Genomic DNA, 12,839 nt, shown 5'->3' with positions numbered 1-12,839 from the left:
GAGAAGGAGTGCTTGGTGATTAAATGGGCCTTGGAGTCCCTATGCTATTATTTGCTCGGGCGTCAGCTTCGTTTAGTAACAGACCATTCCCCCCTCATCTGGATGAGAAACGCAAAAGAGAGGAATGCCCGAGTCACCAGATGGTCCCTGTCCCTACAAAACTTCAGTTTCTCAGTGGAACATAGGGCGAGGAAGGCACAGGGAAATGCGGATGCCCTGTCACGGGCCCCCTGTATCGTGACAAATGTTCAACCCCACAAGCTTGAACAGGGGGGGTATGTGAGGCAGTGACCGGTGTCATATGTGAGGGTCGCTATGTGTCCCCCAGGATGTGCTCTGAAATGTATTAGATCCGCTGGAGTGCCTTGTGATCACAGCAACGTGTCTGTGACTCGCAGGGCAGATTAAAAGTAAGTTTGAACCTGGTCAAGGTATTCGGACCAAGGAGTTTGCTTAGGAAAACCTGGTATGGGCTTTTATTTTTGAAACGGACTGCAGGAAGGTAGTGGGGTCCGGTCCGTTTCCTCCAGCCCTGGTCTTATAAGTGGCCCATGGCCACAGGTTGGAAAAGGGAAAAAAAAAACCCTGCTGGGAGGGTTGATTTGGTCAGTGTTGCTCTGGTGAGGAAACAGAGCAGGTGATCTGCAGAGCACGCCCTGTGTGAGTTAACACAGGGCCAGATGAGCCAAAGGTACTGGCAACCCTCACTGCACACCCGGCAGTACGTCGCTCATGGCAACTGCCCTGGACCGGAGTTTTGTTTACCCGGCTGCGATCCGGAAGATACAGCGTGCTGTGCACTGAGTGAGTTTTGGTTGGAAATTAAAAACCTTTCTGTTTTGAACTTGCTGGATCACTGCCTCATAACAGCACAGTGTGGACACCGCTGCTTTACACTTGGTGGAGAATGCGGGCAGTGTGAACTGAGGCATACCGAAAGTGTGCTGCATGTCGTATATTAGGTACAAAATTCCCTATAACTGGAAAATAGCACAACTCAAATTAAATGCATAACATCCATTTCCTCTAACAATTATTGAAAAAAGGGGATATCAAGCGTTTTTATAGCTAAAATATCAAATTTTTATTTATTTTACACAGTTAAGACACAACAGAGTATACTAAAGGATGACACAGGGCAAAAATTGATGTATCTTATGAATAACACTATGAATTAATAGCACATATATCTTAATCACAATCAGGTGTAAATTTCATATAATATGATATTAACAAAGGTTAATAAAGTGCACTTGTGCTACAGTAACTCAAAACTTTAGGCTAATTATATTTATATTAATAGAGTACAGAACAAATAAAAAAAATTTTGTGCAACAAAATTTTTCTTTCTTTTACGAAGTAGAAAACACCTGGTTATATAGTTACTGAAATCACTGAAAAAGTGCATCAGTGCTTTTAAGGGCCACAAAGGAGCAAGTTGTGAGCATAGATATATGCAGGGAAACCGCACATGAAGTAAAAAAAAAAAAGTGAACTTTAATGCCCAATGGCGTGGCAACGTTTCGGATGTGAAATCCTTTTTCAAGCCAATCCTTTTTGGCTTGAAAAAGGATTTCACACCTGAAACGTTGCCACGCCATTGGGCATTAAAGTCCATTTCTTTTTTTTTTTTTTTTTTTTTTTTTTTACTACATGTGCTGTTTCCCTGTTTTTTTTGCTACTTATCCTGCTATGCCAATTGAACACTGGATGGGGAAGCGTGCACTTCACTTAAATAAGGTATTGCTTTGGCGCTGTTCCAGTTTTTTCTTGAGAGATATATATATACACTCACTGGCCACTTTATTAGGTACACCATGCTAGTAAGGGGTTGGACCCCCTTTTGCCTTCAGAACTGCCTCAATTCTTCGTGGCAGAGATTCAACAAGGTGCTGGAAGCATTCCTCAGAGATTTTGGACCATATTGACATGATGGCATCACACAGTTGGCGCAGATTTGTCGGCTGCACATCCCTGATGCGAATCTCCCGTTCCACCACATCCCAAAGATGCTCTATTGGATTGAGATCTGGTGACTGAGGAGGCCATTTGAGTACAGTAAACTCATTGTCATGTTCAAGAAACCAATCTGAGATGATTCGAGCTTTATGACATGGCGCATTATCCTGCTGAAAGTAGCCATCAGATGTTGGGTACATTGTGGTCATAAAGGGATGGACATGGTCAGCAACAATACTCAGGTAGGCTGTGGCGTTGCAACGATGCTCAATTGGTATCAAGGGGCCCAAAGAGTGCCCAGAAAAAATTCCCCACACCATGACACCACTACCACCAGCCTGAACCGTTGATACAAGGCAGGATGGATCCATGCTTTCATGTTGTTTACGCCAAATTCTGACCCTACCATCCGAATGTCGCAGCAGAAATCGAGACTCATCAGACCAGGCAACGTTTTTCCAATCTTCTACTGTCCAATTTCGATGAGCTTGTGCAAATTGTAGCCTCAGTTTCCTGTTCTTAGCTGAGAGGAGTGGTACCCAGTGTGGTCTTCTGCTGCTGTAGCCCATCTGCCTCAAAGTTCGACGCACTGTGCGTTCAGAGATGCTCTTCTGCCTACCTTGGTTGTAACGGGTGGCAATTTGAGTCACTGTTGCCTTTCTATCAGCTCGAACCAGTCTGCCCATTCTCCTCTGACCTCTGGCATCAACATGGCATTTCCGGCCACAGAACTGCCGCTCACTGGATTTTTTTTCTTTTTCGGACCATTCTCTGTAAACCCTAGAGATGGTTGTGCGTGAAAATCCCAGTAGATCAGCAGTTTCTGAAATTCTCAGACCAGCCCTTCTGGCACCAACAATCATGCCACGTTCAAAGGCACTCAAATCACCTTTCTTCCCCATACTGATGCTCGGTTTGAACTGCAGGAGATTGTCTTGACCATGTCTACATGCCTAAATGCACTGAGTTGCCGCCATGTGATTGGCTGATTAGAAATTAAGTCTTAACACACAGTTGGACAGGTGTACCTAATAAAGTGGCCAGTGAGTGTATATATATATATATACACATATGATGGACCCCCATTTGACACATTTTTTTCCCTATTTTCCTTCTGAAAATTTGGGGAGCGTCTTATGGTCCGTTGCATCTTATAGTCCAAAAAATACGGTAATGAATAAAGATTTGCAACTGGAATATTTCATTCAGTGATATCTAGGATGTAGTATTTTAGTGTTCCCCTTTTTTTTTTTTTTTGAGCAGTGTATATACTGACTTGGAATCCTCCCGTGGGGCCCCTGTGCAAGAGTGGACCACCACCCTCTTATATGGGCAGTGCTTGGCACACAATATACTTGAATCATTATGTACAGATAAAGGCAGCATCTTAGTCATTAATCAATCTACCCAATTCATTGTTATATACATTTGTGATTGATAATGTGACATTTGAATGTACTGTAGTTGAAAAGTGTGGCCCCTTGAGTTGGTTACTGGTGGGCCCTTGGCACCCCAGTCGGACACTGTGTGTTTGCGCATATATATATATATATATATGTATATATATTTAACATGTATGTGTATGTAGATATTTATCAGACATGACTGATCCGATAAATACATTATATAGAAATGTGTGTATTTGTATAAATGTGTTTGTATATAAACAAAAATGAATAATCTTTAAAATATTTTACTTTAGTTTAAGTGGGCAACACAAGGATTTATAGTTACTTTTCTATATTTTAATGATGCTCTGTAATTACTAATATATTGGTAGTATAATATTCTGCCTAACGTTTAGTCAGATTATTATACTGCCAATTCATTAGTAATTAAAGGGCATTTCCGCTTTAAACTATGTCCTAGAGGTAGTGTAGTACAATGGACTGTAGTGTACTATAGTGATGTACTGTGGATGTGAAGACTGTACAAGAGAGTCATTGTGAAGTTCCCATTCCACAGTATAATAATGGTATTGTGTTATGTATGTAAAAAATAGTTACTGGACTAACTGGAAACAGGAGAATCTGGGTAATAGACAGGGCCCGTTTATGAAGTGATGATGGAGGTCTGCCGTGAGGAGTGGCATACCACTGGCATATATGCCATCTGCGTATAGTGCTTTTGTTGTGCACCTGGAGCCAGCAGATGAACAGCACATATTTTGAGGGGGACATGAAGTTGTTTTAGTAACATTTTCTCACTCGTTGCTAGTGAATGGTGCCTGAGAAGTGCAGCTCCTGACCTTCTTGCCCTGCTTAGCTTACATGCTGGCAAGGCAGTGTGTGCTGCCTGGATCATTGGAAAATAAATATGATCAGAGAAGTCCACGTATCTAAGATAGGAGGAGCTGAGGAGGGAGCTTGGTGCTTGGAGAGTAGCCTCTCAACCATAATCACACAGAGCCTGGGCTCTCAGCTCGTGCCAGACATTGCCTCTCAGTAGAAGCAAGCCCACTCTCCAGGATTAGTAGGTGAGGAGGGGAAATTCTCCATAGGAATGTGTGCTTCTAGAGTAAAAGAGCTCTAATCCCGCAACATGAGCACTCTACTCCTTGTGCATTTCTGCTGTCCTTGATTCCAAGCGCTGACAGCTGCAGGCAAGTATACAGCACAACTGCTTGTTGATTCATGCAACAGTGTGTATGTGTGTGTGTGTGTGTGTCAGTCACCACTGCAGTGATTTCCCCAGCTTGCAAGGAGTGGATTGTGTGATTGAGAACACTAGTGTAAGAGAGCTTAGACAACTTGCTGGTCCCTCTTCCTTAAATGTCCCTACTTGAATATGTCTGATGTCGCATTCATATCCTGTTATTTTGACACCAGTAATATGGCGGAATTCATAGACGTTTGTGTGATAATGTAATTGGTAGAAACTGAAGAAAAAAATTGGAGGAATACTTTTAAAGAAACATGGAAACTTTCTTTTCCTAGTTGCGTAGTCCTTGAAGTATTCTCTGCCGTATGACAACGTGGTAGTATTTGTAAGCATAGAGTTTCCAGGTTTAGTCATTGCCTCTGTAATTAAATCCTGCCTGGAGAGTAGGGTATCTTTTTTTTTTTTTCCACTGCAATTATCAACCCCATCCTACTAACCCTTGCCATTTTTACCATCTGCCTTGATGTTTTATATCCATTTTGGAAGTGATTTGGCTAATTTTAGATCGCACACATAATCTGTAATTTGCAGAAATTTGAAAAACGTTATATATTTCTCCTGTGTATTGGGTTTGAGAATGTACAGTGCTGTTGAATTTGTACATTGTAGCCAACATAATGTGCCCAGCTGTCTGCCGCTTGTTTTCAGCTTCTCCCCCACAGTGTGGACCTCTCAGTATTCATCAGATGATGCCTAGGCTTTTGATACGTCTTTCAGACCATTTAGTTGTCACTTGTATGGTGTTGCCGCTTTAATTCTACAAAGGGACTTTGCAGCTTTCACTTGAGATTTCTCTTTTGTCAAATTTCCAGATGACATTGAGGGCCACTTTGATGACCTTATTTCTTGAAAGGCAGGTTTGTTCCATTTTGTCATGCTGACTGAATGTTAATCATTGGTCAGTATTGATTTTTATTAGAGTGTATAATATTTGTATGTATACAAAATTACAAAAATAAAATTCCAATATAGAAAACCATCAGAAAAAGGCAAATGGTCCAGAGACTACTTAGATAGCAGTGATCTGATAGATTGAGAGTGATCTGTGGGCTAGTCACAGGGAAAAAATGACTTCTGGAGGGGTTTGTCCTAATCTACCTTGACCTAGGAGATGTGTTGCTTATGAAATATGCAGGAAATTACCCATCAAACCTTTCCTAAATGGAGAATGGATGCTGAGGTTTGAGAAAATTGTGCCTTTGCTCAAGAAATGCTAATTACCTTAAGTAAAACTTTCCATCTGTTGAGCAATTTACGTCTTCCAGTAATGTTTTAGATAGTTATTGACTTATTGTAAGGCCCCATTCAGACGTCCGGTATTTGTATGCATAAAAAATGATTTTCATCAGTATTTGGATTCGATTTGCATGAGAGATTGGTCAGTATATCATTTTTCACCGTCCAAGTTTCATCTTTTTTTTCTTTTCATGTGCAAAAAAAAAAAATAGCAAAAAAACTGATGGATGATTCTCAAGCTTTTCGTTCTTTTCACTTCTTTTCAAAGAGCCAGTGAAAATCAGACTTGGATGGCATCTGCATGCTTTTTTTTTGTCACATGAATTTGAATTTGCTCAGATCAAATCAGACGTGTCTGTGTTGGTCCATAAAAATGTAAGGACACATAAACGGGACCCACAGCTTATAATGGGTTCAACTTCTAGAAACGAAAGACACAGCTAGAACTTACATGTGAAAAGCTGACATCTGAATGAGCCCTAACATTCCTGGCATCAGTCTGGTCTGTTGCTCTGATTTAGAGACATTTGTATTCTCGCTCAATACAAATCAGACAGGCAAGGCAGCCAAACTATGCAAATCCTTTCTGCAGGTAAGGATTCCTAGTCAAATCAGACAGATGCAGATGAAGGGTTCTGGTCCTGTGAAGAGAAGAAAATTCCCCTTGATTTGTTTAATGATGAGCGATTCGTGTTCTTCACTTGTGCAAGTCTTTAATGATGGCATTAATGGTTTCTCTGCTTTGCTAGAGAACGATGGGAATAGGTGGCAGCTTTCTGTGTTGCCAATCTGAGAGCTTTAATTTTTGGATTTTTTCTTATATTTGGCCTGCGTGTTAAAACTCTTCCTTTTTGCAGTTTGTTGAGCTGTGCACTCAGAGGTTGGTTGGAGTCCAACTGATAACATTACAAGAGCCTAGTTCCCTTCAAAGCCTATTTGAAAGCAAGTAAATCAATACATCTTCTCTCCAGGGCAACCTGCCTCATTTATGGTATGTTGTAGTATTGATTTAGAGTGGGCTTGTGAAGAATTGTGCATCTTTCTGTAGGAGGGAATATGTGCATGAAAGCCTGGCCAAATATGTACAGTCAGGTCCAGAAATATTTGGATAGTGGCCGGATCTCCATGATTTGGGCTCTGCTTGCCACTCTCTTAGACTTAAAATGAAACTACTGAGATGCAATTGAAGTGGAGACTTTCAGGTTTAATTAAAGGGGATGAACAAAAAAATCCTATGAAATGTTTAGGAATTGCAACCATTTCTCTACAAAGCCTCCTCATTTCAGGGGCTCAAAAGTATTTGAATAAATTAACTTTATTATAGATAAAATCTACATTTTTAATACTTTGTAAAGATGACTGATGCCTGAAGTCTGGAAACAATTGACGTCACCAAGCACTGGATTCCTCCTTTGTGAAACTTTACAGGCCTTTACTGCAGCTGACTTCAATTTTTGCTTGTTTATTGGTCTTTCTGCCTTGAGTTTTGTCTTAACCCCTTAGTAACAGATCCATTTTGCAGCTTAATGACCAGGCCAATTTTTACAATTCTGACCACTGTCACTTTATGAGGTTATAACTCTGAAACGCTTTAACGGCTCCCACTGATTCTGAGATTGTTTTACGGGACATATTTTACTTCATCTTATTGGTAAAATTTCTTCGATATGACTTGTTTAGTTATGAAAAAAAACGGGAATATGGCAAAAATTTTGCAATTTTCAGACTTGAAATTTTATGCCCTTAAATCAGAGAGCTATGTCACACAAATTTCTTAATAACATTTCCCACATGTCTGCTTTACATAAGCACAATTTTTTTTTGTTAGGAAGTTACAGTTGTGGCCAAAAGTATTGACACCCCTGCAATTCTGTCAGATAATACTCAGTTTCTTCCTGAAAATGATTGCAATCACAAATTCTTTGGTATTATTATCTTCATTTAATTTGTCTTAAATGAAAAAACACAAAAGAGAATGACGCAAAAAGCAAAACATTGATCATTTCACACAAAACTCCAAAAATGGGCCAGACAAAAGTATTGGCACCCTCAGCCTAATACTTGGTTGCACAACCTTTAGCCAAAATAACTGCGACCAACCGCTTCCGGTAACCATCAGTGAGTTTCTTACAATGCTCTGCTGGAATTTTAGACCATTCTTTTTTGGCAAACTGCTCCAGGTCCCTGATATTTGAAGGGTGCCTTCTCCAAACTGCCATTTTTAGATCTCTCCACAGGTGTTCTATGGGATTCAGGTCTGCACTCATTGCTGGCCACCTTAGAAGTCTCCAGTGCTTTCTGTCAAACCATTTTCTAGTGCTTTTTGAAGTGTGTTTTGGGTCATTGTCCTGCTGGAAGACCCATGACCCCTGAGGGAGACCCAGCTTTCTCACACTGGGCCCTACATTATGCTGCAAAATTTGCTGGTAGTCTTCAGACTTCATAATGCCATGCACACGGTCAAGCAGTCCAGTGCCAGAGGCAGCAAAGCAAGCCCAAAACATCAGGGAACCTCCGGCATGTTTGACTGTAGGGACCGTGTTCTTTTTTTTGAATGCCTCTTTTTTTCTCCTGTAAACTCTATGTTGATGCCTTTGCCCAAAAAGCTCTACTTTTGTCTCATCTGACCAGAGAACATTCTTCCAAAACGTTTTAGGCTTTTTTCAGGTAAGGTTTGGCAAACTCCAGCCTGGCTTTTTTATGTCTCGGGGTAAGAAGTAGGGTCTTCCTGGGTCTCCTACCATACAGTCCCTTTTCATTCAGACACCGACGTATAGTATGGGTTGACACTGCTGTACCCTCGGACTGCAGGGCAGCTTGAACTTGTTTGGATGTTAGTCAAGGTTTTTTATCCAACATCCGCACAATCGTGCGTTGAAATCTCTTGTCAATTTTTCTTTTCCGTCCACATGTAGGGAGGTTAGCCACAGTGCCATGGGCTTTAAACTTCTTGATGACACTGCGCACGGTAGACACAGGAACGTTCAGGTCTTTGGAGATGGACTTGTAGCCTTGAGATTGCTCATGCTTCCTCACAATTTGGTTTCTCAAGTCCTCAGACAGTTCTTTGATCTTCTTTCTTTTCTCCATGCTCAATGTGGTACACACAAGGACACAGGACAGAGGTTGAGTCAACTTTAATCCATGTCAACTGGCTGCAAGTGTGATTTAGTTATTGCCAACACCTGTTAGGTGCCACAGGTAAATTACAGGTGCTGTTAATTACACAAATTAGAGAAGCATCACATGATTTTTCGAACAGTGCCAATACTTTTGTCCACCCTCTTTTTTATGTTTGGTGTGGAATTATATCCAATTTGGCTTTAGGACAATTCTTTTTGTGTTTTTTCATTTAAGTCAAATTAAATGAAGATAATAATAACAAAGAATTTGTGTTTGCAATAATTTTCAGGAAGAAACTGAGTATTATCTGACAGAATTGCAGGGGTGTCAATACTTTTGGCCACAACTGTTTAAAGGTTAAAGTTGACCAGCGATTTCTCATTTTTACAACAAAATTTACAAAACCATTTTTTTAGGGACCGCATCATATTTAAAGAAATTTTGAGAGGTGTACATGACAGAAAATACCCAAAAGTGACACCAACTGAAGCAATGTTGAAGGAAAAAATTAACATTTAACTTTTTTTTTGCAAAAAATATAATTCAGAACCAATTTTTTTTATTTTCACAAGTGTTAAAAGAGAAAATGAAACACACAATTTGTTGTGCAATTTCTCCTAAAGACGCCGATACCCCAAATGTGGGGGTTAACCACTTTTTGGGCGCACGGCAGAGTTCGCAAGGGAAGGAGCGCCGCTGGACATTTTCAACGCAGAATTGGCTGGAATTGAGATCGGACGCCATGTTGTGTTTGGAGAGCCCCGATGTGCCCAAACAGTGGAAACACCCACCCTATTTTGGAAACTAGACCCCCGAAGGAGCTTATCTACATGTGTGGTGAGCACTTTGAACCCCCAAGTGCTTCACATAAGTTTATAAACGCAGAGCCATGAAAATAAAAAATCTTTATTTTTCCGCAAGTGATTTTTTTTAGCCCCCAATTTTTTTTTATTTTCCCAAGGGTAACAGGAGAAATTAGATCCCCAAAGTTGGTAAATAGTGGAAACCCCTCAATTCTAGCTCCAACCCTAACCCCAACACACCCCTAACCTTAATCCTAATGCTAACCTTAATTCCAACCCTAATTCTAACCCTAATCCCAACCCTAACCCTAGTTCGAACCCTAGTTCTAACCCTAATTCTAACCCTAATGGAAAAATGAAAATAAATATATTTTCTTTTTCATGATATTTTCCTAACTGAGGGGTTGATAAAGAGGGGGGGGGTATTTACTATTTTTTTTATTTTGATCACTGTGATAGGGTTTATCACAGTGATCAAAATGCACATTGAATGAATGAATGGTATATGCCGGCCGGCAGATTCGGCGGGCGCACTGTGAATGCGCCCGCCATTTTCTTCCCGGACCAAGATGGCTGCGCCCACTGGAGGAGGCAGGAGGGTCCGAGGACCACCGGGAGGTACCGAGGGGGGGGGATCGGGGACTCTATTTCTCTCTCCTCTGATGTGCGATCACATCAGAGGAAAGGGAAATTAAATGCAAAATCTCGGCTTTTTTTTTTGCGGTCGCCGTTATACGGTTAATAACGGCGATCGCAAAAGCGGGGTCAGTAAAAACCGACCCGAATCATGTTCTCTGGGGAGAAAATCCGACTCTGGAGGATGCTAGTTACTTTCTCCACAGCGCCGTGAATTAACGGCGCTGTGGTTCAAGTACACTTAACTACCGCCGTTAAAAGTCATATCGGCGTTAAGGGGTTAAGTAGCATGAGAAATACATGCTCAGTCAGTTTGAGATCTGGTGATTGACTCAGCCATTGGAGAATATTCCATTTCTTTGCCTTAAATTCCAGAGTTGCTTTCACATTGTTTTGGGTCACTGTCCATCTCTACTGTGATGTACCGTCCAATCAACCTTACTGCATTTGGTTGAATCTGAGCATATAGTATAGCCCAGTACAGTTCAGAATTCATCCAATGCTTCTATCTTCATTCACATCATCAATAAACACTAGTGACCCAGTTCCATTAGAAGCCATGCATGTCCATGCCATCACAGTGCTTCCACTTTTATAGAGGATGTGGTGTGCTTTGGATTGTAAATCGTTCTAACCTTCTCTGTACTTTCTTTTTCCCATCATTATAGTACAGATTGATCTTAGTTTCATCTGTCCAAAGAATGCTTTTCCGACTGGGCTTGCTTCTTTAGATTTTTTTTTTTTTTGGGACAAAGTCTAATCTGGCCTTTCTATTTTTAAGGCTGATTAATGGTTTGCACCTTGTGGTAAACCCTTTTATTTGCTCTCATGAAGTCCCCTCTCTTTGTGGTAGACTTAGATACTGAAATACAAATTTTTTTTTTTTTTTAACCTTGAAGAAGGCACCCGTCCCGCTCCGAAGTGCGTTGGTTGATAAAAACCTTAATTTTATTACATCAAGGATTCTTCATTTCCACAAGCGCAGCTCTCAGGTTCCATGATCTCTCCACTGAACTGAATTGTTATCTGGAAGAATTTTCCTCCAGGCACGGGGCTGCAGCTGTGGATTCTAAGGCTTTTATGGTATTGTGTCCATAAACAACTCCCTCAGATGAACACTACCGTCACTCTCTCTCATTTCTCTTGTGGTATTGCTCTGTTGTACGCTTCTGTCCTAACCAAACCATCTGCTTTTCGTCTGATAGATTTCTTCTTTTTTTTCGTCCTAAGAGTGGTCTGTATGACTTCCATTGAGAGCTCTTTTCACCGCATGTTGTGGGTTCTCAGCAAGAGCTTCCAAATGAAAATGCCACACCTGAAATTGGTTTCAGAACCTTTACCTGCTTAATTGATGGTTGATTAACAAGGGAAAAGAGCTTTTGAGATAATTGTCCATTAGGCTTCTTGAAAAAGACGCAGTTACATATTAGGGTAGGTGCACATGCTGCGGAATGCTCTGCGGATTTGGCTGCGCAGATTTTGTAAAATCCGCAGGAAAATCTGCAGGTCAAAAGACCTGCGGATTAGCCTGCGGTTTTGCCCTGCGGTTTATCATCTCTACAATGGAGGAGATGGTAAACCGCAGTGGAATCCGCAGAAAGAATTGACATGTCAATTCTTTCTGCGGTTTAGAAACCTCCGCAAATCCGCGCGGAAAAATCTCCACCCTCTGCACTGTGGTTTTTGATATCCATAGGATATTATGGTACTGTACACCGCAGCAGAAACTGCTGCGGATCCGCAGCGTGTGCACACACCCTTAGAGTTGTGATACTTAAACCCTTACTGCAATTAGGGTGTACATACCCTCAAATTAATACAGTGAGTCTGCACTGTAAGCACATAGTGATTATATAATTGTATCTTGAATTTGTTTTGGTAAAACGGCTAAAATGCCAAAACTTGTCACCGTCCAAATATTTCTGGGCCTAAATGTATGTGGTGGTGAAAAATGCTTTATGAGTCAGGCATTTTTAAAAGTTTTATCTCGCCATTTTTAGTACTATCAGGTGATCTATATATTTCCGGTTGCATCACACTGTCTTTTTTGCTTCACCTTAATATTGTAGAAAGCTCTGACTTCCTCTTCTAACATAAAATGCTGCCAACCTGCCAAGGTATTAATGCTACAATGCAGCAAAAATCCAATGCTTCTATCTTCATTCACATCATCAATAAACACTACTATTATTGTGCTGTACCCTCACAATGCCAAAGGATATATAAGGGGAGTTGATGTAGTTCAGTAATTTCCTTTTTCCGTTTAGTTGAGGTGCCGTGACTGATCCATTTTGAAATAGATTTCTTAACAGGGCAATCATGCTTTTATTTTTCTGGTATGAAAATAACATAATGCCATTGCAAGGTCATTTAGTCAAAAGTTGACTTATTTAACTCATAATTCCACATCCTAGACTCCTT

The 12,839-nt window shown here is 40.8% G+C and overlaps 1 protein-coding gene across 8 annotated transcripts in view; it reads left to right on the top strand.

Annotated features, from left to right (window-relative positions):
• Positions 1-12,839, top strand: part of OSBPL8 (oxysterol binding protein like 8) — a 423,538-nt gene that overhangs the window by 330,109 nt on the left and 80,590 nt on the right. The window contains exon 1 of one of the 8 annotated variants that reach the window (XM_073560017.1): positions 4,095-4,435. The exons of 5 other annotated variants lie outside the window; for them this stretch is intronic. The gene's annotated coding sequence lies outside the window, so the exon portion shown is untranslated. Of the gene's footprint in view, positions 1-4,094; positions 4,562-12,839 lie in introns of those variants that run through there. 2 more of the 8 variants (XM_073560015.1, XM_073560019.1) reach the window with 2 other exon arrangements.

The sequence above is a fragment of the Dendrobates tinctorius genome, unplaced genomic scaffold (genome assembly GCF_039654945.1).
Source record: "Dendrobates tinctorius isolate UK_male_01 unplaced genomic scaffold, ASM3965494v1 ptg000290l, whole genome shotgun sequence".
Taxonomy (NCBI): Eukaryota; Metazoa; Chordata; class Amphibia; order Anura; family Dendrobatidae; genus Dendrobates; species Dendrobates tinctorius.
Note: the sequence above shows the minus strand (reverse complement) of the source record. Positions and strands in the feature narration are given on the sequence as shown.